Here is a 26,229-nt window from a genome sequence, read left to right as displayed (position 1 = left end):
GGGGCAGTGATGATATTATAAGCCAATTAAATGACACACTTAGTCTGCAATTTTCAGCCAGCTTACATCCTTTGCTGTGGCTACAGGTGCTGTGTTGCGTTTTACCTGAACTCTGTCTTTATTAACGTCAATTTTGTGTGATAAATTGTTCTTCCTAACTAATATTGGAACACTTTTGTAATAAGCAATTCCTCTTTTGTGTGACTATGTTTTTCTTACATTTAAAAGTCACTGTTTTATCCTTTTTTTTTAGGTAAAGTTATATATTTAGTTAAGAGGGGCTTTATTGCAAAAAATATTAATCATAAAAGCTTTCTTGTCGTTGTGTCTCAGCAGCATCAAACCTGCCATCTGCTCAAGTAAACATCAGTGAAGTGAACAGGTGGTATATCTGAAAATATCATCCACATTATCCCTTCTTTGGGTTGTATCCCATATATATATATATATATATTGCAAATGTAAATGTTTACACCGCTTCCCAAAACCCCAACCCTACGAGCAAATATATATGTATATATGAGCAAATATATAAATATATATATACATACACTCACTTTTAATCTTGTAACATTTCTTATACTAGCATTCTTTTAAACAGAAACACTAACACTAACAGTAACCAATCATCATTTTGGTTTAATATGTATTAATATATTAATATGTCCTGTAACACCAAAGCCTGCAGCTCTGTTGAATGTCTGCTATAAAACTCCCCTCAGTTTCCCTTGACTGGAATATCTACAATAAGAATTATTTTTGATACAGAAAAGTAAGCCTACTGAAAAATATGTCCATGTGCTGTGCGGTATCAGCATTTAATATTAAAATGTTTTTTTTTGTTTTTTTTTTTGCATTAATTAATTCATCATTACAGTAAGACATGGAGGCAGTCGGCCTGTGGCTTTGCTGATATGCAAAGGAAGCTGAGTTACTTTGATAACCTATGCAAAAATGGAAATGATGAAAGTACATCATCAGCATCTTTGAGTTCAGTGCAATCTAGGTTTGACACAGATTCACTTTGAGGTTTAGGTCAGGCAAGTTTGTAGGAAAATCAGTCACAATGACATAATAGTTTTTGGAGCAGACAGTGGTGCTTTTCCCAGTCATTCTACTAATTAGTTCAGGTAAAATGCTTTTGGCTCTGCTTCAGGAGTGGCTTAACACAAACAATACAGCAGTTGTAGCTCATGTCCTAGAGTGTGGAGTGGCTTTTGTACATTTGCATTACGAGTGAGAGTTGTTTCCCCATCCTTCACAGGCTCTGTTATCCCAGCTGCGTATGCACCTTTGTCTACTACCATTTTTCCGTCCACTCAATTTTTCATTTATATGATTGAAAACAGTACTCTGTAAACAGACTGTTTGTTAAGCAGTTACTTTTTTTTATTTTTATTTTTTTACTTTTCATCCCTGTGGGTAGTGTTAGAGACTGTTTACTAGACAACTGTCAAGTCAGCAATATGTCCCTCTGGCTGTGCAGGCTTAGACATGGTTATAATATATTTCTGTGAAAATATCCTGCCTGTGCATGGAACCTGTGCAATCTTCTACTTTTTTTGTATCAACTTATGCCATAATAATAGACATCAACAAAAAACCTTTAACATATGTCAAGTGTTGCAATGATTCTATATATGAGTTTCACTTTTTGAATTGAATTAAGGATAAAATCTAAATGTGCAATAATATTCTAATGCATTGCTATGTAATCAAACCAGAGACATAATGTTTCCCCCATGGTTAAAATTTGTGAGGCACTCACATTGACATAACACATGACAATTCACTCCTTCCAGCCAGATGTATTGACATTTTAGCTTTAGGTTCTCCTTGTGAAAAATGCAACAACAGAGAGGAAAAAATAAAACATTTTAGTTCTGTGTCTCCATCTAACTTTATTAAATTCAGATAAACACGTACTTCCTTCTAGAGTAAAGTAGTTCCTAAAATGAGTTTTTGGTGGAATTAATTTTTTATTTTTTTTAGTTTTTATCACGATATTCCAGTGTGTTGTTTGAAACCTCAATGAAGCATATTTTGAAAGTGAGAGAAAAATCTTGCTGACTACTGTGTATCCTAACACCTCGGTTCAATGAGAAGAAGTAGCATGTTGGCTCCCACACTATGGGACATTTGGCAAAGGGGAGGCAGAGCAGCAGACTTTAGAGAAAACATTTAAGACACTTTTGCCATGTCAGTTTTTCCCTTGAATGATTGTGATTTCGATAGAAATAAAGCCAAAGCAAACAGCAGAGCATGGCTATGCTGGGCTAAAAAAATCTAGTTGATGTTTATGAACTAGAAAAAAGAAGTGTAAAATTTGAGATTCAGCTTTACTGTAGCATATAACAGTTTTAGCATTTTCTTTTATTCAGTTAGCAGTTTTTTACTCCCTACCATACACTGTGATTTCAATTTGTTAATTATTGGATCTGGTCTCACTTTTTGAAGTGTCAGATTCTTATATCAGTGTACATAAATCGTCTTCAGTGGCATGCACAGTTTTTGCAACACTCTGTCTGTTGGATAAGGAAAAAAATAGAGTTTATTGTTGGAGATCATCAAGATTTTTTCTTTACATGTGACAGAGGCCTCTGCTTTGTTTTTGGTCAGAAATAGTTTTCACCTTTAGAACACAGGAGTACCAATTTTCCTGGAAACCCATGGATGCACCCTTTGATAAGTCGCTTTCGTATTGCTGAATCATGAACACTGACTTTAACTGAGGCAACTGAGGCCTGCAGTGCTTTCAAGTGTTTTTCTGAGTGTTTCTGTGACATCCTGGGCAAGTCATTGATGTGCTCCTAGTGTAACTTTGGTAGGCCAGCCAATCTTTGATAGGTTCTCTGCTGTTCCATGTTCTCTAAATTTGAGGATAATAGTTCTCACTGTGATTCTGTTTAGGTGTAAAGTAGAAGTGGCTTTGTAACCATTTCCAGGCTGCTGAAACACTTTTTATGGCACCGTACACAGAGCCACGCAAAGTGTCTGTTTCTGTCAATGTCACAGAAATGTGTCATAATGAGATCATTAATCACAATGTTTACTCACATTTTCCTAATTGTTGCAGTTTCTAAACAGTCCCTGGCAACACAACATTTTTAGTTTCCCCTTCAAAATCATCTTAGAATTATAGCTACATGGACATTATCATCCACAAGGTCTGGTACATAAAACTGTTACTGCGCATAAATAAAATACGAGTGCAATAATGCAGCGCGTGTCGCAGGAGAGGGCATAGGATCTCTGAGTGCTTGTGTTTCCATCAGCGGGGCTGCAGACTTGATTGATGATGCGATTGAGGCTGGGAAGTTTGCAACAAATCAGCTGTGTTGTTATGAGGCTGTCTGGCAAGGCTGGATGTTTGGGTCTTGACAATGTTCCCTCTGCCCTTCTGAGAACAAAGTTTCCACTGAAATGCCTGACCTCTGACATAATCATAAAAGGACTATCTATCTATCTATCTATCTATCTATCTATCTATCTATCTATCTATCTATCTATCTATCTATCTATCTATCTATCTATCTATCTATCTATCTATCTATCTATCTATCTATCTATCTATCTATCTATCTATCTATCTATCTATCTATCTATCTATCTATCTATCTATCTATCTATCTATCTATCTATCTATCTATCTATATATCTATCTATCTATCTATCTATCTATCTATCTATCTATCTATCTATCTATCTATCTATCTATCTATCTATCTATCTATCTATCTATCTATCTATCTATCTATTGTTGAGACGCTTATCCAGGGTTGCACGTGTACTCATGCACATACAGCTGTATTTCACACATAGTATGTTTCATTTATGCACAGAGAGCTTTTGGAGGAATGGAACTTGACCTTGCATGTTTCACTTTCAAACAAAAGGCTTTCAGTAGAAGTGAAACTTAAGCTGACACCATGATATCATGGCATTCCTTAGCTGACGTAGTTCATCAGACGACCAATAAGGCGTGTCTTAGATATAAAGAATGGATCGTCCGTTTTTGATCAGATGCTGTTTAATCCCGGTGTATTCACGTCACAACCAATTAGCCTGTGAGGGTAAGCGTCTCTTTCTTTTTAGCGCTAAAAAGAATAAAATAAGTAAAGTCTGATTATTTGTGTCGGCTGATTTTCTGCACGTGTGATCACATGCTTCCGATTCATCGATAATACATAAAAAGTAAACAAGAACATGTGATGGTTGCAGCAGCATCTTCTCAAAATAAATCTACACAGGGTAAAATTCCAAATTACTGGCAAAACTCTAATCATACTGGGGGGGGGAACTGGTTCCTCCTCCTGCTTTTTCTTTTTTATATCCTCAAACAGATACAGAGCGTTTCCTCGTGGACGGGGATGGCGTTTGGCTGGATGTGGATGGGGAGCCATGGGGCAAGGTCGCGGAGCACGAGGCCAAGGACCAAAGGAACTTGACGTGCTACCAGTGCAGACATTTTGGACACTGGGCAAAACACTGTGTGAACATACCAAAGACTGCCAGGTATGATCCCCAACAATCCTTATGTGATTCCTGGACATTGCTTTCAGGGGAATACTGAGGCCACACAGAACATCTACTGAAACACTGCTGAGGACCCCGGAGACAATGTGGGTACAGCAGACCCCATGTTGTCTGCAACAGTGGAAGGAAAACACACAGACTTCCTGGTTGACACCGGAGCCACACATTCCACTCTGAACTCTGCTCCTCCTTTTTCTCTGACATCAAGAACTGTGTCTTTAACAGGGTTCTCAGGGACTGAACAGAGTCTGCTATTCACGATGCCTCTGACCTTCACCTTGGGTAATCAGAATATGAACAAGCTTTTGTCTCTCTCGAACAACACATGGCGTCAGCTGCAGAGCTCTCCATCCCTGACTACACTACAGTTCTTTTTGGATATTTCTGTAACAAAACTGGCTTTTAAAGGTGTTTTGTTTCAGAAAAGGGGGAGGAAAAGGGCATCACCCTTGTACGCAACAGGCAGCTGGGATACCCGATACAAATACAAAAACTGAACACATAGTCATGGGACATTCACTGAGTTTCACCATGACAGCGTCGAGACAACAAACACTTTCCAAAGTCCTGAAAGCTCCAAACATTTCATTCACACACCAACTTAAAATTATCAGAGTCTAAGCTAATAATGATTTGTAAAACTTTCTCTCCTTTATTAAAAAAGAAAAGAAGAAATATTCTGGTAATACATGCTAGTTTTGAAATTAAATTGAACAGTTTTAAGGGCTGAAAATACTTGAGACTGAAGTGTTTATATACCATAAAGTATTTGTTGCATTTAAACTGAACAGTTAATTTAGAATTTCATTCTATAAATGAATTTACATTTTATTACAATGGTTGAAGTGCTCTAGCAGCAGGTAGTTCAGTTACTGCTGGACTCTAACATATGTCTGACATAGTTCAAAATAAATAAATAAATGTGCATGTTACCAAAAACAAGATCCTGACAACTAAAAGATAAATATTAACATATTAAAAATGTTAACTAATATTGGAAATTTTATGAAGCTTCAATAAAATTGATAATTTGAGCACAGAAAAACAAGAAAAGCAGACTGAAAATTTGTGACTAACTGAAAATAAGATAAATGTTTATGTTTCTGTTTGTGCTGCTTTGGTTGATGAAAATTAGTGTGATTATGAGAACAAACAAACTGTACTCAAGCACTGAGTAACTGATGAAGTTATTAATTATTTAATAAATAATAATTATAAAAAGATGTCTACTGCTATAAAATAAAAGATTAAAGGAAACTTTGATTTAAATAACTGGTTACTTCAAACTGAGAATTGTGAATATGAATAACATTTTCTAGACTGAAGTTTAAACTAGGTTTGATTGATTGATTGATGATTATTAAATTCATAAAGAAATATTGAATTAGAGGATTTTAGATTTGGTTTAAATTTAGGACGGTAATTTTTGTTTAAAAAGTGTAAAAACCCAAGAAAAAAAACAATGTTCTGCAGAGGAGCGAACTTTGGGTTGTGTCATCTGTCAGGAATCAGACAGAAGTGTTCCACCTTGATGAATTTGACAACAGCTACATGTAAGATTTCTAATTAATTTCTTTTTTGCTGACACGTCTCCTACAAACAATGTCACTACCAGGTAAAACTAATAATTTGTAAGCGTGCCATGCACACCACAGGACAGGATGAAGCTCTATAAGGGACATAGGTCAGCTGATCAAATGTTAAATAACAAAAGCAGCAACAGGACAACATGGAACTGGAATCCTCTTAAATTAAGATAAAAAAGAGCAAACAATAGATAAAATTGTTCTAGCTGACATGCAGGCAAATGCTCCAATAGCAAGATCACAAATGAGAATAATTAAAAGGGGCAACACTGAATGATAATAAATTTTTTCAATTAAAAATAAAAACAGAAAGAGGCAGGAGTTTTCACTAAAAGAGACTGAAGACAAAACAGGCAGACTGCAGAGACAGAACTCAGGTAAAATGAAAACTATTGGGTCCCTGACAGGGACAATAACATAAAATAATTTTTTTAAAAAGGGTCATTGCCACCAGCTCTGAACACACTAGCATAAAAATACAGACTTGACTATTTTCGTTTGGGGCCAAATCAAGAACATGAATGCTCTTAAAGGGCCAGTTGTACCAGAATGTATTGATAAAAGCCATTCACAAACTGTTAAAATATCAAGCATTTCTTAAATATCATTGAATTTCCGTGATTTTTTGTAATAGAAAGTGTTTGTGGTAGTTATTTGGAAATATTTGCACTTATTTATAACGGTAAATTTGACTTTTTATTACTCGCTGTACAGGTCATATAATGTGACATCAATTAGGTTTGAGGCAGCTGTTTAGTTCAAGTAAGGAAGTTTCACTTTTTTTATTTGCTCAGAAAAGTGCAGGGATTTGTTGATTTTGGTGAATTTCCCTGATAATTCTAAAAGAAACTGGAGCGACTGCTTGATATAATTTGGCAGTAAACGGATAAAACTGCATTAATTTGATTGATAGCATAATATTTAAGCACACTTAGTGTTTAGTTTAGAATCTGGAGGGCCTCACAAACCCACAGCTGCCCGGATTTGGCCCACGGGCCTTCAGTTTGACACGTACTCTAAGGGGATATATCCCCTAATTAATATCACAGAAGGAACTTTGACAGTCAAGGGGGAACTGCTACCCCACAAAACTTCAGGAGTCCACACTGGGAATAGAACCCCGAATTGGACTGTATGAGATCAAACCCCATCCTCCCCAAATCCCATGTTTGGTCCCAGCTAAATGACATTATATCTAGAAACCTGGCTCAGACAAACTACAGTTAATCTTAAAGGTCCATACTCAAACTTAATTGAAATGCTTAAAGAAGCAGTTTTAAAAGGCGTCCCTGGATATGTTATGCAGTCTATAAAACACAATCAAGATCTTGCAGGGTGTGAACATGTGAGATGGAAAAGACACCTGCTTCATCACCTCTTAAAGGCGCAGGACGAATAAAAATAATAATAAAAAAAAAACAGTCTTAAGGGCTTAGACACTCAGACGCTGAAACTCCAATTGCAGGAAGCAAAACAAAATTACATTAATTAAATAAAAAGTAAACAAGAACATGTGATGGTTGCAGCAGCATCTTCTCAAAATAAATCTACACAGGGTAAAATTCCAAATTACTGGCAAAACTCTAATCATACTGGGGGGGGGAACTGGTTCCTCCTCCTGCTTTTTCTTTTTTATATCCTCAAACAGATACAGAGCGTTTCCTCGTGGACGGGGATGGCGTTTGGCTGGATGTGGATGGGGAGCCATGGGGCAAGGTCGCGGAGCACGAGGCCAAGGACCAAAGGAACTTGACGTGCTACCAGTGCAGACATTTTGGACACTGGGCAAAACACTGTGTGAACATACCAAAGACTGCCAGGTATGATCCCCAACAATCCTTATGTGATTCCTGGACATTGCTTTCAGGGGAATACTGAGGCCACACAGAACATCTACTGAAACACTGCTGAGGACCCCGGAGACAATGTGGGTACAGCAGACCCCATGTTGTCTGCAACAGTGGAAGGAAAACACACAGACTTCCTGGTTGACACCGGAGCCACACATTCCACTCTGAACTCTGCTCCTCCTTTTTCTCTGACATCAAGAACTGTGTCTTTAACAGGGTTCTCAGGGACTGAACAGAGTCTGCTATTCACGATGCCTCTGACCTTCACCTTGGGTAATCAGAATATGAAACATTCTTTTGTAAGTTTTCCTATGACTCCCATGAATTTACTTGAGCGAGCTTTGCTGATAAAGATGGCAGCAACAATCATGTGCTCGGCTGATGGACTAATTGTTGCATTTCCTGATGGCACCTCCCTTCGTTGTGGAAATTTCCAAACAGAAGGACAGTATCTGATCCAGCCAGTGGTGTCTGAGTTTGCTGACATCTATTGAGAACTTTTAACAAATTTACCCTACAGCAGCCTAATGTCAACGTTCTTGGCCTGGAAGCCCTGGCTCCTGTGTCTGCGCTTCTGTGTTCCTCCCCCGGATCCACCACACGTGACCCTGTTCTGCGACAGAGACGTATCTGAATGGTACCAGGAACCTTTCCTTTCCACTTTGGAGGAAACAACCTGGCAGGTAAAAGTCTCGGACATTTATGTAGCTCCTGTTGGTGTAGCTGCTGTTGTCTCTTTCAAAAAAAAAAAAAAAAAAAAAAATCAGAATGGTATTAAATGTCACATTTCTCTCTGTTTGCACCCTGAGCACCAAGTGAAAGAATTGGGCGTAATGATGAAACGTTCCCTGGCAGCCACAGATTCGATTGCCACAGCAGCACTAGGTTTGTTTTTCTCCCGCTCTCTTGAAAAATATAAGATCAGTCATTTAGGATCTCATCACATAATAAATTTTGAAGTAAAATGTACTACAAATTTCCATAAATTCGTGAAATTAGGCATTCTGATGAGACTCCTTCCTTTGTAAAATTAACTATCTTTAAACATATTTCCTAGCATGCCTACATTTCTTATTTAAATAGTTTTCTTTCTATTGTTATGTAAGATATTCCAATTTAATTTGTCATATTTCCATTAACTGTGAGCATAAAATTATTATCATTACTAGACTTAAAGACTTTAGTTAAAATAAATTAACATCTAATATGCAATCCATATAAATATTTTTAAAATTGACTGTTCCCTCATAATAGAATCGATTTTAGTTTAATCAGGTTTTGCAAGATATTTTGCAGGACTGCCCACTAGACCTTTTGCTTGCTGCACCAACTACGGAGACCTGCGTTAAAGCCACCTCTCTGGTTTTACAGCGCCTGCGTCAAACAGGTTTTAAGGTCAGTAAAAACAAATTGCAGATTGCTCGGAAACAGGTTATGTTTCTGGGTAGAATAATTTCAGCAGGAACGACTGGCATGTCCCCATTGAACAAGCTTTTGTCTCTCTCGAACAACACATGGCGTCAGCTGCAGAGCTCTCCATCCCTGACTACACTACAGTTCTTTTTGGATATTTCTGTAACAAAACTGGCTTTTAAAGGTGTTTTGTTTCAGAAAAGGGGGAGGAAAAGGGCATCACCCTTGTACGCAACAGGCAGCTGGGATACCCGATACAAATACAAAAACTGAACACATAGTCATGGGACATTCACTGAGTTTCACCATGACAGCGTCGAGACAACAAACACTTTCCAAAGTCCTGAAAGCTCCAAACATTTCATTCACACACCAAGACATAAATATGGCAGACTGTTTTTCAGAAGGAGAACCACATGTGTGTGCAGACCTGGTGGCAAAGACAGACAAGGTAACACCAGAACTTCAGCAGCTCCTCTGCTGGGACCAGAGGTGAGACAGTTCTTTACAGATGGTTGTTGTTTCAGAAGCAACACACAAGGGTTAAGAGCCTGGAAGAGGTGGTAAGATGCCAAAAGGGGGCATCACCTGAAGAGAAAAACGTGAAACAAATGGGTGCTGGAGGGGCCCAGATGGCAGGTTAATTCTGCCTCCTGGGAAAATACAAGAGCTGCTTCAAGAAGCTCACGGGTTGGATATGTTGGGACGAAGCAGATGATGCACAATCTTAAAGAGTGGTGGCACCCCCAAATGATCCACATGGTGAAACATTTTGTTAAGAATTGTTCGGTGTGCGGACAGTTCAACCCTAAGAAAACTTTGAACCCACATCAGGGACAGTTTCCTCCAGTCACATGTCCAGGGAAAGAAATTGTGTTGGATTTTACTGACATGATAAACCCGGTGCAAGACAAAAATATTTGCTGATTTGTGTTGATGCTTTCACAGGATGGCCTGAAGCCTGGCCAGCAACAGCAGAAGATAGTAAAATCATCATAAAATGTCTAATCAATCATTACCTCCCAAGGCAAAGCAGAATGAATGAATCAAAATTTAAAACAAAATTGGCTAAGGTTTGTGCACAAACAAAATTAAATTGAGTCGATACATTACACAGGAACCAACTTGTGGTTAGACTGATTAACTGCAACAGCACGATAATATCAAATGTCTAACTGTGTGGCCTGCACAGCTGGACGACCCAGAATCTATACTGAACCTGCTTCTTTGATTCCATCTGACATTTGGGGTTTTAACTGCATGTTTAATATGACTAAGTTTCAACAGCCCTCTAGATGTGACACTTTAACAGCTTTATTTCCAGTAATCAACAGCGGAGCCCGGATGGTGCCGCTATTCCAGTTAAAGATAACTATGTCTATTTCAATTTTACAACAGGTAACCGCAGTGTGGGCCGGATCCCTGAAAGTTGGTGTAACATCACATTCCCACAGCACTTAATAGGCTAGAGATGGGATATTTTATTTATGCAGGGGTAATAAACTAATTGAGAGAATATAGACTGGTGTGACAGGTGTCTGTGCTATGGTGAGACTTAGAGCCTGTGTCATCATGGTAGGCGAACAACAACCTCTGAATCACAGCATCTTTTCACAGGTCAAGTGCAGCGCAACTGTGGAGCTGCAACTTTCCAGATTTTAAATGTAAAAAGTCCAATCCTTTCTCGGTGTGCCTGGATGAAAATGAGGCATCTGGACACACGTAGAAACTGGTTGACATTAACAGATACTAGACGACACAATTTTGAATTAAGTTTGCAGAGCTCATTAAAACAAATTAATCCTGTTGACTTCTTAAGATTTGGCCAGTATCATTGCATTGTGTTAAGACTGAATTTTTATCTAAAACATTGATTGCCAAGTTTAAAATGTGTTTTCATTTTGTTCACTAAACATATTTCTTTTCAGATGGTAAGTTTGTATCCCTTTATGACCACTAACTACTTTCATATTTTGAACTTAAAGATTTCACCTCTCGAGTACTAAAAGGGATCTTAACAATACTTTGTTTAGGATTTTATTTGTCAGTGTTATATCTAACATTTAATCATTTATCTTATTCTCATTAAGTTTTGGTTCATCCAAGCTTTCATATTGACTAACATTTTATTCATCTTGCATTATTCAATTTATAGTTTACCGGCATTCACAGTATTAACCTCACATTGTATTCTATTTACATTTTATTGTTTGTTCACGTTTCACTAATTTAAAAAAAAAAAAATTAATAATAATAATATAAGAAACAGATTTCAAATGCCGGCTTCACTTTCTAACATTTATTTTTAAATTTACTCTTTTAACTCATTAATTTCACTTTATTCATTCAAATTGCACATTTGAATGCAAGTGTGCAATTCAAACCGGTGCAACATTGATGGTGTGCTAGAAGACATTGCCTTGATTAAACTTTGTAGATCGCATTACAACTCAATACTACTGAATTCTAATGAATTTTCTAGAATAATTACATTGTACTTCTACTGAATTTTTGACAATAACACTGATTTGCATATTTTTCGAGGGTGCTTGTTTCTTATTCTGTTGATTACACATGGTTTTCATCTAAAAAAGTATCTGAAAATTTCTTTGTTTACGTTTAAAATTTTCAAGCATCATCTAACAAATATTCATTTTAAGGTTTATCTTCTTGACTTTTGGTTTAAAAAAAAACTCAAAAAAAAAAAAATCAAAATTTTCACTAATGTTTATTCATTTCTCATTTTAAAAATTTATTTTTAAATAAAATCTAATGTTTTATTATTTTCTTCATTTTGCATTTCTTTTCAGGTATTAAATAACATTTTATTAATTTTACATTTCAGTTACCATTTATCCATAAATTTTTTAAATAATATTTATTTATTTTATATTTATTTTTTGTTGAATGTTCTTTGTTAGCCTGTAAGAGGAACACTGTGGTTTCTACCCGCCGCCCAGGGCCAGGGGGCGCTCTGTTCGATTTTTACCCCATAAGAATGAAATGAAATGACAACAACAAACATCGTAATGGGCCCGGGGAGTTTTCCGAACAGTGGGCAGTGTTTCCTCAGGATGTGTGATGCTCCCCAAGCTGTTTGATGTTCTATTTGTGGTCTCTTAGAGACCAAAAGGGGGAGTTGTTGAGACGCTTATCCAGGGTTGCACGTGTACTCATGCACATACAGCTGTATTTCACTTATATTTCGTCCCAGGAACAGATCGCGATCACTTTAAACCTTAATTTTCTCTGTTCCTATGATGGCCAGTTATCACCACTTTTTGTGTTTCTTTAACGGGCACAGACTGGCTACGCGTTCTTTTTAGAGATTCGCTAAATCTCAGGGCTAAAACCGACAAAACCCAGCGTTTACCTTCCGCCGCGTCCGACGAAAAGGTGAGATCGCCACTTCTCGCGGACAGCCAGTCGCCAAACTTTTTTTGTTATATTTTATTATTTTTATATTTTTATTTGATTTTGTTTTTAATTAACTTCCTATGAATATGAGAGACTTTGACTAACAAACGGAAGCACAACAAACGCCAGTACGAACGCACACACACACACCGACAAATCAGCTTACTCCGTTAACCCCACAGAAATTACTACGTCTGATATTTAACTTTAGGCAGCCCCACAACAGACAGTGCAAATGCGTTCAAGGAAAAAGTTTCCTTACTAGAAGAAAATCTACAATCACTAAAAGTTCAGCAAAAGATCTAACAAAACTTATGCCACTAAATTACACCAACTTAAAATTACCACATTGATTGCAGAGTTGTGCAGATTTGGCCAGCCGTTTGGGCTGCTGCGGCCTGGCCGGACAGTGTAACAGCGTTGGGCCCAAAACTATCTATCTATCTATCTATCTATCTATCTATCTATCTATCTATCTATCTATCTATCTATCTATCTATCTATCTATCTATCTATCTATCTATCTATCTATCTATCTATCTATCTATCTATCTATCTATCTATCTATCTATCTATCTATCTATCTATCTATCTATCTATCTATCTATCTATCTATCTATCTATCTATCTATCTATATCTATCTATCTATCTATCTATCTATCTATCTATCTATCTATCTATCTATCTATCTATCTATCTATCTATCTATCTATCTATCTATCTATCTATATCTATCTATCTATCTATCTATCTATCATTCTTCCAGGTTGGTAAGGAAGAAGTGTTTTCCAGTATTTGCACACATGTGGGTGCTCAAACACATATAACCCTCACCAGTAGTTGTTCACCTTTGTCAGCCTAGCCTCTTTCAAGTCATGCATTTGAGGCACACCGATCCACACCCATATTCACCCACTACCCCCAGTCCTCCTGCTGCCAATAAAAATATGAGGAGTGGAGACAGTGAGATTGAGCTTCCTGCCATGGCACAGGGGGAGTTTGGGTAATATTCAGACAGCTTTGCCTCGAGCAATGAAATCAAACAGAAGCTCCCTGCAGAGTGAGATGTCTGTTATTAAAGACTGTTCTTTTCCTGTCAGGGTCAGCTCAGACCCTGTTACACTCATGCCAAATGGGAAAAAACCAGACAAAATGGCAATGCGATGAAAAAACATCGCTCATACCGTGATTGATTAGCGCTAATCACAATTTTTGAAAACTATCTATTAGAGTTTACAAGTAAGAAGCAGTCAAACTGTTTTCTTACTTTAACTCATTTGTCATCTATTTCTGTTATGCACAAGGAGTTGAATACTCATGTTGGATGGAACAATTAACTTGAAATAAAATAATGTTTACGCTGTGGTCAAGAGAGACCACAGCATAAACTCTCTTGACCTGATCTCTCTATCAGGTCAACAGAGATGCCGCTTGACCTGACAGTTATGCATTCAAATTACTATATATATACTTTGAATGGTTAGTAAAATTTATATAAAAGCCACTAATCTTTGTGGTCGGTTCACAACCAAATGTAAAGAAATTCAATAAAAGGGTATTAACACTTTTGCAAGATTCTTCTTATGGGCTCATGAAATTTCATTGTCAGCAGAGCACTTTTGGAAGCTTTTCAAAAGATTGTTGATCTTTCTTTCCTCCAAAATGACACCAAAGAAAAATTTAGACTCTCAGTAAACATTTAAAAACTAAAGGTTATTTTTTTTATAGATATATTTTATGTTATGTATTAAAGTACATATTTGCACAGCGTCTGTGGTTTGTGCATGCATCCCAAATGGCTATCATTGGATGCTACTGTTCAGGGCAAATAGTGACTGATTAATGCAGTTTATTCTTTGTTCTTACAGTCTGTCCCTGCAGATATAGGCCCTGTCAAGGCAGTAAATTTAGTCCTGTTTCAAGAGTGGTCGTGAGATTTTAATCACTGCAGTAGATCTCTGTAAGTGCAGTGACAAGAAAAGTTTGCTGGTGCTTTAGAGTTGTATATTTTATATTGTTGGTAGTGCATGCATATCATTCATTCTGAATAGCATTACAATGCTTTGCAGCATTTCATTATTTTGCCAGTTTGAGTTAACAATCCAAAAGTTAAATAGTTTAAAATTCACATTTTAAAATTAACTCAAGAATTAACTATAAAGAAGAGCATGATGTTTGAAAAGAAACCCTGAAAGAAAATTAACTCTAGATTGTCATAATTGATGACTCTATAATGTTTTTATGATGCAAACACTTTGACCTGCCTTGTTGCTGAAATATACAATACAAATAAACTTACCTTGTCTTGACGTGACTAGATCACAGTCTCTTCTTTTTTATGTTTTTCCAGGAGTTTCCATTACCACATAGCCTTTGTGACTTTTCCCTGCAGTACACAAAACCTTTTTACATTGAGGACAAAAACTCCTAAAAAAAATAATGCTGTCTTAATTTTAAACAGTGATACTGAGCGACTCAGTTTTGAAAAAACTGCTGAAACCATCAGCCTTTGTATTTTGAATATTGAATGCATGAAATAAATGACAGCAGCAGACAGTCAGCACCACTCTTGCTAATAAAATAGAAGTGGGATCTGAAAAAGGTTACTCTGTAACACAGCCACGTGAAGTTCAAGAAAAGGTCAAAACTGTCAGGTGTTTAGAATAATGAAACTGGTTTTTCCACAACATTTTGCTGCTGAAATAAATTGGAGATAATAAATTGTTAATGCTTTATGTACAGATCAAACAGATTAATATCAGCATTGTGCAACTGGTTGAGCTATAACTGAATTAATAAAGTGCTAAGAATGACACATTTTTCAGTTAGTTGTTTATTATTCACCAACTTCCACATTTTACTTTCATGATCATAAAATCTAGTACGACATTTAAAAAAAAAACACATTATGATTAAGCTGCTATATCTCTAGCAGTGAATTGGCAAAAGGAAACCTTGATCCTTTGCTGCAAGGAAAAACTACCAACAACTCTGCCAGTATGGAGCCCCATTACTCTATAATCTATATTACATAGACTTATTTCACACAGACCAATGTTTTTATTTCAGTTAGTTACGATGCTTTTCAGCTTACTGCTAAAACACAATTAATATCTGAATATTACATCAGACAAATTAAAACTATAGTTTTCTCGTATTGATCATCTGAGCCTCTATGAAGAGCACCAAATTGATGTTTACATTTATTGTACTGCTGCAGCATTCTGATTTTTGAAATAAGCTTCTTGTGACAACCAATCATGGTGACACGATCCATAAAACATGTCATAATAAACATGAGAATTGCTTTACTTCTTTACAATGGGGGCCTCCATTGACTTTGGCAATCACTTTTCAGTGTGTCACTTTTGACATTGTGTTACATAGATGTTGCATAATTTACCATGTCCTTCACAAACAATCTACTTTTGTTCTTTCTGTTATTTATTGAATTTCTTCTTCTCTTGGTATCCTCTCAGGCAATAAAGTCAGCTTGATATTTGTGAGGGAAAAGACAACAGAACTCTCCTGCCTTCCTCTGACTGAAATAATCTCTGAACTTTCCCCTGACATTTCTCCTATTGACCAGTAGAAGACCCTTCACATGTTAATTGATCTTAACAGAAAGCTTGATATAGATACATGATGAGGAAACTTTTTAAAACAAGTCAACATAAGATTCTCAAAGTAGCTGATAGAGGCATAGCTCAGTAAATTCTTTTACCTTCCAAGTTCAGTTCAGCTTTTACTTTAAATGATCACTATTTAATATTTAATATTTTAATATTTGATTTAATACCTGTAGCCTGGCTGATGCTACTAATCCCTAAGTTACAACAATATTTTTGTTTAAACTACTCGGTTTGGGTACTGGGAGCTGTTTTTGAATACTTACACTTTGACAAAATTTATTTTAGTGCGCCACCGAAGCCCTGCTTTATAATTAAACTAAATGAAATACAGAGTAGAGCAATATCTCAAATCATCAACACATTACAAGGAGGAAAAGCTGTAAGATGGCGGAAATTTTAATCTTTTTAGTCTGTGCTGGAAGCCCAGGTGTTTAAATTCACGACTACAATGTGAGGAGACCACCAGGGTTCAGCAACACTGACTTCTGACTGCGGCAAACACATTGACAGTGTGAGTGCAAGTGAAACCGCTCTTTTAATTTTTGAATCTGTAACTGATGTGGCATCCGCATAGCGGGAAGGATCAGCTTAGTTCCTGTTTATGTGCAGACACAGTTAGAGATACACATGGGAAATCAACTCCACCCGATTCTCAACACTGTTACTGTCTCCCACAGGCCCTCATTCTGTGCATGTTATATGTTTAATTTTAAACGGTCTTTTTTTGGCCAGGAACCGTTTCACTCAGAACCAAGAAAGTCAATACATTGAAAGAACTTTTAAAGAATGGGTTGGCTTGAATATGCCCCATGAGATGCACACTTACTGAATTACTCACTGCAAATGAAAAAAATGAAGAGCTAAATAATAATTATTATTATTACTACTAAGTGCTTTTATCTGAAATTAGAAAGTAACAGATGAGAAAATGGGTGTGACAAAAAATTACCATTTCCCCAGAGGATTTTGATTTTAATGTATTTAAATTCAATTAAGAAGTGTATTTCTGACTGGAAATTTCCTCTTTATGGGACAATAAAGGAAATTCTGTTCTATTCTATTTACTTAGATTTTAAACAAAAAATTACATTGGAAATTCTATCCCTGGCCTTTTAGTAATTATTGGAAACACCTTTATTGGCTTTACAGCAATAAAAGCATCTTATAATTTCTGACTGGTGCTTCCACTGGAATCTTTGTTAATTTTTTTGATGAATAAATTTTTTTGATGAGCTTTTAGTCTTTGTGGTTGGAAAGCCTCTTTATAAAAAAACCCACATTTTTTTAGCTCCCTGCATAGGATCTCTAACAGAATCAAGTAGGGACTCTGGCTGGACCACTCCAAAATCAATCCATTAATCACCTAAACCCACTTATCCTTATAGGGTGGTGAAACCATTGGGCAAAAGGCGGAGTAAACCCTAGACAAGTCACCAATCCATTGCAGGACAAGAGACGGAAAGGACAAACAACAATGCACGCACACATCCCTATAGACAGTTTAGATAGATCAATTAACCTAACATGCAAACTCCATGCAAAGAGCCTAGGCTGGGATTCAAGTTTTGGACATTTTTTGTTGCAAGTCAGCTGTGCTACACACTGCCCCACTGTGCTGCTCACTACACCAAAATGTAAAGTACAATTTAAAGCTTACGTTAAATCTATGTTGGTCAGTCTTTTTGTGAAGCAATCTATCCACTCCCAGAATTGATTTTGATTTATTTTTCACATCAAATTGTATTATTGATATCATATAACATGCTCAGATACCTCTATCTGCAAAACATATCTCTTTGCATCTCTATACATAAACCGAAGAAGAAGAAAAACCTGCTCTTGGTTATTACTATATCTACATTACCAGGTAAAGGGTGAGTCATAGGATTTGTACTGAAAACAACAGTGATTTGTTACTTTGTTACTGTTTTTCTCTTTTCTTAAAGAAAAATTATTGTTTCTGGTATCAAGTTATATAAAAGTTCTGTACTTTCTGAATTTAGTGAAGTTTTCAAACCCCTTTGCAACTATGAACTCCTGTGTGGCAGAATGTGTATGAAAGACATTATAGGTGAGCTTGTCTTTCTCCAGTTCAACTTTTCAAGCAGAAAGACAGACTTCAAAGACAGAGAGCCAAATAATAAAAATAAATAAATTTCAATTTTAGACAAACATGACAGATAGCTCAAATGGAAGAGAACATCTCATGCGTTATATAGCATGCATATCTAAAACCGCTGTGAAATTTCTCTTTTACTTCTGGCTAGTGGTTCACTTAGGAGGATTGATGTGAACCACAGATATGTGAGCAATTGCAGGAACACAAAGAGAATCACAGTCATGACAACTTGATAGAAATATATTCTTTTCTTTAAAGTGAAAACAAAAACACAATTAGATAAATGTGCCAGCATTCATGCACTTTCATCAGTTGCCACCATCAGTTTTCATCATACTTACTTGTAGCCTCAGGACACAAGGATAGCCAGGATATAACAATAAGTGTCACTCTTCCACTCTCTCATTTTGACCTCCTTGTCATGGGTTAGGAGTTTCAACGTGGCCTCTGGGGATGCAGTATAGTGACCCATTAGAAACTCACTTCATTCACTGAGGTAACAGTGCTGTCGGTCCCTGGGGCAGTTGCTACTGGTCATCTTCCACAGACAGATTTAAGCACTTTGGAGGATTCTGATAGATTTGGGTGCTTTTTCTTTCAACAATTACAATTTCACACTTTGTTACCTTTAAAAGGGATGTGACATGATTTAGGAAGTAGTTTTAAAGGGGTAAAAAAAAAAAAAAAGACTTAGAGAAAATGGAAGGGCTTCTTTCCTGTTCTTCATTTGAGCTGTTTGAGTGTTCACACAGCTCTCTCATTGTTATTACCCTTATACAAATCAAACTTAAATTGAGTTTAGTTGATTTTCTCTACTCACAGACAGCTACTTTCTTCACCAACTATTGTTACATAGCACAACTTTTAGGGGTGCTTAATTATGATTAAAAAAATGGTCATAAAATTAAGAGAAATTTATCAAAATCACAATTACATAAATGATTATTAATTGAGCCTTGAAAAATGTATGTATTTATTACACATGAAGAAGAGAAATGTGCCTTAAAGCACGGAAATTCCCCTGATACTTTCTTGTTAGAACTTTCCATTAAATAGCTGACAACATATTTATTCAAAATTTAGATTGTTTTATGAAAATAAAGAAAAATAAAGTGGGCTATTTACTTACAAAAGCTTTTGACACACAACAAAGCACAAGGGGAAATGATAAAAAAACATGAAAATATAAAATATTACAGAAATCATAAATCAATTATAAAAGGGCAAGATTAATCATCGTCATTACTAACAATTAATATTGAGAAAATGTAACACAACATTCCTCACATTTTAGTGCAGCTACTGAAAGATCCTATACACTTATTTAAATGTTGGCTAGATATGTACTTTGCCTTTAATATGCATTGGATGCAAAATCTCCTTTTAATTAATTTATGAATACAAATTTAATTAATTTGCATTGATACATAATTCCTAGTTTAAATTTCATGTTGTTGCAAAGATTTGATGCACAGCATGATGCCTCATGATACAAATTTTACCACTGAGGAAGCTGTGCACATTATGTGTTTTTGATCTGCATCTGTACCATTAAATCCAAAGTGTTCCCACTCGGGTAAAACAACTTTACCTCCTCTAGTTGTTAACAGTTGCTATTGCAACAATTTCCTTATGTGCTGATAATTTTGCCCTTTGCAGTTTTGTATCTTTGCAGCCCTTTCGTCTCCTCTCCTGCCACCTTTACTCTCACTGATACAAAACAATTTGGATCGGACAATATGGATTTTGCATCAGGCAGCAGTGGAAGCATTGGATCAGGGCTGGATTAACACAAGTTTAATTATGATTTAGTTACATAAAAAATATTTTTATCATACCTTTAATTAACCTTTGAATACAAATCTGGACAACTGTTCACATGAGTGATCGTCACATTTCCCAATGCGAGTGACTGCAGTGCAATGATCTGCTCATGAATCAAAGGGAAAAGATGTGGTATCTTAAAAATACCTATTTTTCTTCTTTTACTTCCACAAAGAGTAGTTTTTGATTAACTTTTGTTAATCATGTCGCTTTACCTTAATCCCTAGGTTTAGCAACACAAGTCTTCTGAAAAAGTTCACTCTCTTGAGGTATTTTGTTTCTCCAAGTTGTTTCTCTGCCATTAGAAATTTAGCAATGAGTACATGAGGTTGATTAACAGCGCTAAGGCCCTACTCCTCACTGACTGGTGGTGTTTAGTTGGGAGTGGTGCATTCTTTCAAATGGTAATAGTAGCTCAGGGTGGAGGCGGAGGATCTTTTCACATATTATCTGTCTGATGGTGAGCATCACCATTAGACAGATTACTCCAGAAGCCCAAGGAAGGATTTTTTTTTCCTTAAAGCAAATGAGTTTCAGGTCAGTGTGTGAAAGTAAGTGTCATAGAAAGCTTTCAAGTACAAGAACTCCCATTTCATAGATTTGGTGAGAGATCCATATTGATTTCTAAAGGAAAATGAAACAAAATGTAACTTACTGGAATTTTTTAAAGTGCTTAGGATTGATAAAAGTTGTATTTTACCTGCAAGCGATTAACATTTATCTACTGCTAAAATAGAAGTAACTGAGAAACAGGCAGAGAAAACGGAAGAGGAAAAAAAGAAACCAGAGAAATCTCAGGTACGTATCCCATGAACATGCCATCTTGGTTTTTGTTTATTGGTTTTCTAAATTTAGTTTTTAATTTCTGCTAATACTACATGGTGAATGAATCCTTTAATTTACTGTTTTTCTGGGATGTAACTTACTGCTACACACAAATTTTCAAGTGGCATAATGAGGAGTACTCTGTTTAACAAAATGAAAGAGACTGGCTCTCAAAGGTAGGTGCACCTTCTATTTTGTACACATTTTTTTTCTTGGACTCTTAGCTCTACGCAGTCATCAAAGTATGTTATACTGTGTTAGTTTGCTTCTTGATTCTTCCTATTCCTGCTTTAGACATATGTCATGGATTTTGCACAATTCAACAAAGGAGCTTAAAGATGAAGAGTTAGAAGTGTCATTAGGAGTAACTCCATCAGTAAATTAACAACCATTGTGCTGCGTATTTCCTGCAGGAAATAATATTCAGAATAACATACATATGGTTTCTTGAGTCAGAAAACACTCTCTGACTAGATCTTTTTGCATGTCCCTATGGTAACGAAAAGAAGGGCATAGGTCAGTGAATCTAATTATTATGCGTTACTCTATTGATCCCCTTATGGAAATTCTCTTTTTGCTTACCCTTGTGAGAAGGCATGTCAGAGTCCTGGGTCAGCTTGAGAAGTGCACTCTAGAGGCAGCAACAGTTTCATTGAGAGATTCAAGGACTCTTCACCCCGGTGAATGCGTTTAGGTTGAAACTAGGTAGAAGAAAAATGTTCATCCTTATGTGTTGTTCTGCTGTGTTACATTTAAAAATAGCTATTGAGCAACATATATTTAATGTGCTTCACAGACACAAGTAGGAAAAACAGTGCTCACTTCTAAATATGATGTCATTTTATAGTCCATTAATTTAATCATCAATCCATTCCAATTGATCCTAGCTTTCAAACAATGCACTTAAGTTCATTTTAGAGTTCAATCTGGTTGAAAAAGGTTGTCCAAAAAATCCCAGCAGATTGCATCAAGTCGCAAACTTGCAGTATTCACTCCTGGATAAGTGTGTAGCATCACTAGACAATTGTTTGTGGTGGGTTGTAAATCCCTCAGAACAAGCATGCATAGGAACAGTGGAGAGAAATAACTCCCCCTTCTGCTGAAGAAACATTCAGCAGAATAAAAACCTGACTCAGAAAGAACAGCTGCTGTGACCGACTGGGGTTGGAGAAGACAGAGCCAACACCCAAAGAAGAAACAGAAGCACTAATGTAGGACTACTTTCTAAGTTAACAGCAGTAGTTTATTGGCTTTGGCTAAACTCTGAGTCGGTTTTCCCACTTATGGAAAGAATGAGAGTACATATAGTGAGCATCAACAAAAGCTCAGCCAATAGCTTTGTCTAGGAGAGAGGCAAGGTTAAACCCTGAAGGACAGAGGAATGTGAATCATTTACAGGAGAACGTCAAGTTGTTGGCAGCAGCAGCTCAGCAAATGTCCCCCTCCAGGATGGTGTCACACTACAAATGCCAGACCAGATGTATGTTCTATAAACTGGAAAAAAGAGTAGTTAAAAGCTCTAATGGCAGCAAATATTGCAAAATTGGCAAGAAGCAGGAGAATGTGGGAGAGTGAAAAGTGGTAAGTTTGTCCTCCAGTATCTGAAGTCTATAGCAGCATTCCTACAGTGATAGCCACTCTAACAATAGGCTTTATCAAAAGTAAACAATGGTATGATAAGCTCAGTTCCACCAGGTGTTTACTAATTACTGCTGCCACTAGTCTGTAGAAGCTGTGTGGGGGAGGACAGATATTCTGTCTATGCGTTCAGGCACCACCGAATGGATGTCAAGTGAGATTAAGGAGTTAATCTAATTTGGTATCTTTTTGGTGAGGGAATAACATTATAACAATATATAAAAGCCCCTCTCTCCTCTGCTTTGCTCTTGGCTCTACAGACACCACTTTGTTTTGACACAAACAACTGAAATAAATTGTTCAAAAGTCACGCAAGCAAGAAAAAAGTTGCAAGTGCAAAGCTGAGCGTGAACAGCAACAGGTTTTAGAAGTTGCGTAGTGCAGTTGAAAAAGTTATATGTAAATGCAAAATGTCATTTATAATTTATTTTCTGCAACTTTATATTTGGAGCTTTTTGGAAAGTTTTTTGAAGGTGATGTTGTAACCCGAGTGTAATTTTAACCTTTATTTCCTCCTTTTCCACTATTTGAACCTTTTATATCTCAAATCTCGCGATACTTTTAATAGAACGATTAGCGATTAAAGATTATTATATAGCCAATAGCGGTTGAGTATTGGGGTCACATGTACCGCCGCAGTTTACCTGCTAGGTATATTAGATGGAAAGGGGAGGCATGAAGGTTAGGACACGTTGGAAGGAGCAGAGCTGCAGGTCAGTTAAGCGTGGTGTCATTCAATTTTCGTAAATCTGTATGATTCTCACTTAATGTGCTAAACTATAGGAGCCAACTAGTGTGAGCCAAAGGGAGATGAAAAAGACCCGGTAGTGTGAGATAAAACTGTGGAACTGGTGTGCGTGACTTGGCGTTAGCTTATAATCACTGTTGTTGTGATTAACAATATTGTTGTTTTTACAAATATGCTACAATATTTTTTTTCTTAAAACCTCAATTTGATTTTGCATGCATGTGACTATTTGCTACAAGTAAATATTTAGCGGTACAAATTCAAATATTTAGCTGTCCAAATTGGCTCTGCAACATCATAAGGCATAGATTTTAGAAAAATGCAAGCCCAGATGTTTTGAAACATTTCTACTTCCATGTAACGTTGCTATTCAATTTAATTATGTAGATAAGGGTTCAACATTTATTTACAAATTCCACCTAGAATTTAGATCTTCAGATTTTAGAATGTGCTTAGTGACAAAAAATCTTGAAGGAATTGTGTCTGTGTATTAATGTGAATCATTTATACCAGCAGCACGGTGTGCACTTTACTCTGCTCTTGAGAGAATCTTCAATGTCAGTGTGACCATCTGCACTAATTTCTTTTAGTAATGAGTAAGATTGTAGTTTGTGCCCCGCTCACGCATGCACTGCATCCCGCTCCCCACCTCTGCAGTCTTTGTATCTTGCACTTCTACAATCTATGCGACTTCGCACTCCGTCCTATACACGAACGCAAAACAGATAGTTTGCAGCTAATGGTTTTCACTCATTCACAGATAATGCTCAAACAGCAGGGTGTGGTTTTTGTTTCTGTCTGGGCTGGTGGCATCAGCAGAGGCACAGGTCTGCAGTCACAGCAGCAGGTAAATTGGTAATTAGTAATCTTGTCTATTTATCTCCCCTGCAGTGTGGCTGGATTCTCTCTCCCAGTGAATGTGCATGGCAGCAGCTCGCTCTCTGAACCTCTGGTTTTGGGTTCTTGTATGGCAGACTTAAATAAACCTGGCTGCTCTGCTTTTATGTAATGAGCCCAATTTTGTATTTTTTTTTTTTTTTTTTTTGCGAAAAATACTCAATTGAAACTATTACTCCTCTCTTTGTGGTATTTCTAGGATACATTGTGTTTGTTGAAAATTCACTTCTCACAATGTAAACCTGAAAATTGAATGGATTTACCATAATAAATGACTCCAGATTCCCCTAATTCCTCACTGAAGGAGAAGAGCACATCTGCTTAAGAAAAAGGAATGAGCCTAAGTGATTCAGGTGGATGCATCCTTTTACTGCACTTATAGATTTAATTCTAATGCTCGCTGAGTTTAGAATAATTCCCTACTTTGTTATTGATTTAACACATGTAATGTCAATTCTACTCATTTTGCCTGACAGCACTATAAAACCAAAGTGGCTCTAATAAAATGAATAAATTTTACATCCTTAGGAAAAACAAAGAAATCTAGTTTAGGGGTTGACCTAAAGGTTAATGTTGCAGGAACTGTCATGTTTTAAAGAAGCATTTTTTAAAGTTTTCTGTCACAATGTTTTCCGAAATAATGTTTTATATTTGATATTTTTTACTAATTAATGCCAAAAGTAGAATGATTAGTACCAAAGTAGTTGGTAGTGAAACGTGGCTCAGTGACCAAAGCTGTGTAATTGTCTAATGAAACAGATTTTCTTAAAGACACCAATGTTGCCAAATAACTATTAGTGATATTAAAACTAGTGCTGGGACTCGATTAAAAGTTTTCATTCGAGGGTCTGTACATAATTACAATTGATCATATTATAAAAGAAAAAATATAAATCGACTATATAAGCAAACGCTTTTAATTAAAAGCCCTTTCTACTGCTGCTCAATTATAATGGTTATTGAATAAATAAATGTGAGCTCAACAACAAAGATATTCAGTGTTTTAATCATTTATATTATTCAACCATCAAATTGATACAAAGCAATATTATACACATCAACCCTTGATCTACTTCTTTGAAAAAATGTTTCTTTAGAAATGTGGACGATGGATGATGACATTAGAAATGGGGACATGTGGTTGCTGCAACTTGGTTTGCATTGAGCTGTCATTTTAAGCTTGAACAGCTTTGGTAATAGGTTGACTTGTTTTAGCACAACAAACACACAATATATATATATATATATATATATATATATATATATATATATATATATATATATATATATATATATATATATATATATATATATCTTTTTTTTCACCTTCTCATCAGATTCTTCTTTGATGCAAAAATATATACCTCCAGCAGGCCAAGAGAAGCAGCTTTGTCATCCATATGTGTTTTAAGCAGATGTCAATTGTGCTTCAGTTTTACAGGTGCACTAGAAATGTATACTAACAAACGTTCCCACTGGGAACTTTGTTTGTAAAAAAGTAATGCAATTGATTGTATTAAACGTTTTAAGATGTTAAAATCTACATAGTTAATTAATTGTAAATGCTGCGAAAAAGTCCTGGCTTTCATTAAAACATAAAACAATAACTGTCTTGCTATTTGCTCCAGTAGAAAAATAAATAAATCTAGCTTTGTCAGCTTATCCTATTCCTGATGAACGCCAGTGTGGGCATGGACATTTTTCCCCATCAGAGCATCCACTTCTCTTCGTCTTTGCATACAT

At 36.3% G+C, this 26,229-nt stretch overlaps 1 long non-coding RNA gene across 1 annotated transcript; it reads left to right on the top strand.

Annotated features, from left to right (window-relative positions):
- The first annotated feature begins 4,193 nt into the window (after positions 1 to 4,193).
- Positions 4,194 to 5,017, top strand: LOC122819762. The gene is made up of 2 exons (XR_006368658.1): positions 4,194 to 4,622; positions 4,762 to 5,017. It is a non-coding gene; the product is annotated as an uncharacterized LOC122819762 (long non-coding RNA).
- Positions 5,018 to 26,229: the final 21,212 nt, after the last annotated feature.

This window comes from Gambusia affinis, linkage group LG02, assembly GCF_019740435.1.
Source record: "Gambusia affinis linkage group LG02, SWU_Gaff_1.0, whole genome shotgun sequence".
Lineage (NCBI taxonomy): Eukaryota > Metazoa > Chordata > Actinopteri > Cyprinodontiformes > Poeciliidae > Gambusia > Gambusia affinis.
Note: the sequence above shows the minus strand (reverse complement) of the source record. Positions and strands in the feature narration are given on the sequence as shown.